Here is a 2399-nt window from a genome sequence, read left to right as displayed (position 1 = left end):
GTTCTGCTAATATTAGCAGAATAACTATTCTGCACACCACTTCAGCACTGCACGCTGAACAGAAGCGCACTGCATCATTTTGACGATGAGCACTGCAATAGAGACTAGTGAACTTCCCGTTAAAAAAAGTTGCATGCAGTGTTTTTCTGGTACTGTTTTCGCTCTAGTTTTTTAACCGTTTATCGGAACGAGGCGTATAATATACCGTTGGAAAGCTATGGATTAGGCGCAACTTCGCCATGTTGAACACTTTTCGAGATTCCTTGCGGTTTAAGAGCAGTTTCAAAAACGACGCGGCGGACGATGAGTAACGGCGAGCGTTTTTTGGTGATTTCTTCTAAACCGCTCGTCGGAATGAAGCAAACGATACGTCGTTGGATAGATATCGTCGAGGGGCATCTTTTTCATATATAAATTGTTCTCTAATTCGTTGCGGTTTAAGAGCAGTTTCAAATTTACTAAATCGAGGAACTCTGTTTTTCAAAAAAATTGAAATTTTTGGTACTGTTTTCGCTCCAGTTTTTGAACCGTTTGGTGAAATGAGGCGTGTTATAGGCCGTTGGAAAGCTACGGACAAGGCGCAACTTTCATATGTTGAAATGGTTTTGAGATTCCTTATGGTTTTTAGTTAATTTGGAAATCATGCGGCTGACTTCGAGAGGCAGCAGCTGTTTTTTCGCGAAATTTTTACGAACGGCTGGTCGGAATGATTCAAATCATACGCCGTTGGAAACATATCGACGAGACACAACTTTTTCATGTAGAACACTCTCTCTAATTCCTTACGGTTTAATAGCAGTTTCGATTTTATCGAAAAGCGGACACTCTGTTTTTCGCGACACCCAAATGGACGTGGGTACTTCATCCGACTGAAAACCGTACCGCAACGGACGAAAAACCGCACTGCATCACACGGGAAAGAGAACTGCATGGTTTCTTTTATTCAAACATGATTTTTTTTCAAGGACGAGAAAGTAGAGTGCACTTCACGTCGGGGGTAGGTGAACCACAACACCATCGAGAAGTGAACCACATTACTTTTCTTCGCTTCCGTAACAATTTTTTTGCACTTACGGGATGAACAACATCATATGGCCAACCGCACTGCTTCAGAACGAAAGCTGCACTGCATGAGACGGGCTAGTGAACTTCATGAATTCTTTTGTCGGGCATGGATTTTCTCACCGCATTACTATCTCGTTGTTTCGCTAAATATTTCGCACTTTCATGCTGCGCGCAAGTGAACAACATCACTCTCAAGAGTGAGTGAACCTTATTCGAGGACCAAATGCACCGCAAGTGTTGATTTAGTTGACTGAATTTTTGGTGTGTCAAAATATATTTTTACTAGTGAATCACACTTTTTCGCAACGAACTAAGTGAACCTCGGGGCTCCTTGAAGTGGACTGAATCATTTTTTTTCATTTAAACGAAACCATCGATGCATCTGAAAATGAACTCCTCAACTGAATAATTACACACATTTCCGACAACAACAATCCCCACAATGGCGAAGTGCACGTGATGTGCGCCGAGCGGCACAATCACACCCAGCGAACCTTTGCGTCTCCAGGATGCGATAATCTCAAAAACACAAAACCAAAAAGCGATAGTGGACAGCATGTCCGCGTTGTGCCAACCGCAAGCCGCTCGCCGGTGAGCTGCAAGTCCACGCCGAAGAAACTTCAGTGCACTGAACATTCCCATCCAAAAAGAAGAGGAAAGTGATATGAATGAGAGTAGTGAGCTGTAGAAAAAAACACCAAACCACACGCTGTTGGTTTTGCTCCCGAAACCAGCTCATCATCGCGTACTGCATAGGCCCGTGGGCGGAGCTGCACGCCGCTGTGTGGGGCTGAACCCATGCTGTGGACTGCGCATGGGAGTGCCTACGTGCTGCGTGCCCGCACGCAGTTGACTGCATGTGGCCCCGTAGGAGAGGACGACGAGGAGGACCAGGGAGGCAGCCCGCCACGCCACCACCGTCGGAGAGGACGGCGAAGACCAGGGGGGTAGCCCCACCACGCCACCACCGTCGGAGAGGAGGAGGAAGACCAGGGAGGCAGCTCCCATAGGAAACGATGCCCCGCCGAACCGCATGCACTCACTGAACACACTGCACGCCCTCAGTCGCTCGAACTACACGGCAGCGTTGTCCATGTGTTGCACCGCCACCGAGCTGCACCATGAGCGCCACCGTACTGCATAGAGCCCCCTCGCCTAGCAGCCACCGGAGGCAGGAGCGACCTGGACCCATCAGCCGCCATGTCCAGGATGGGGAGGACGCGGGATGGGGAAGCTGGCCCGGCCGCGGCGGCGCGCATCCAGGAGGGACGTGATGGAGGCAGATCCCACCAGATCCAGCATGGGGGAGAGGTTGTAGTGGCGGGGCGACCGCC

This window comes from Triticum dicoccoides, chromosome 3B (assembly GCF_002162155.2).
Source record: "Triticum dicoccoides isolate Atlit2015 ecotype Zavitan chromosome 3B, WEW_v2.0, whole genome shotgun sequence".
NCBI lineage: Eukaryota > Viridiplantae > Streptophyta > Magnoliopsida > Poales > Poaceae > Triticum > Triticum dicoccoides.
The sequence above is the reverse complement of the archived record's forward strand: the minus strand, read 5'-3'. Positions refer to the sequence as shown.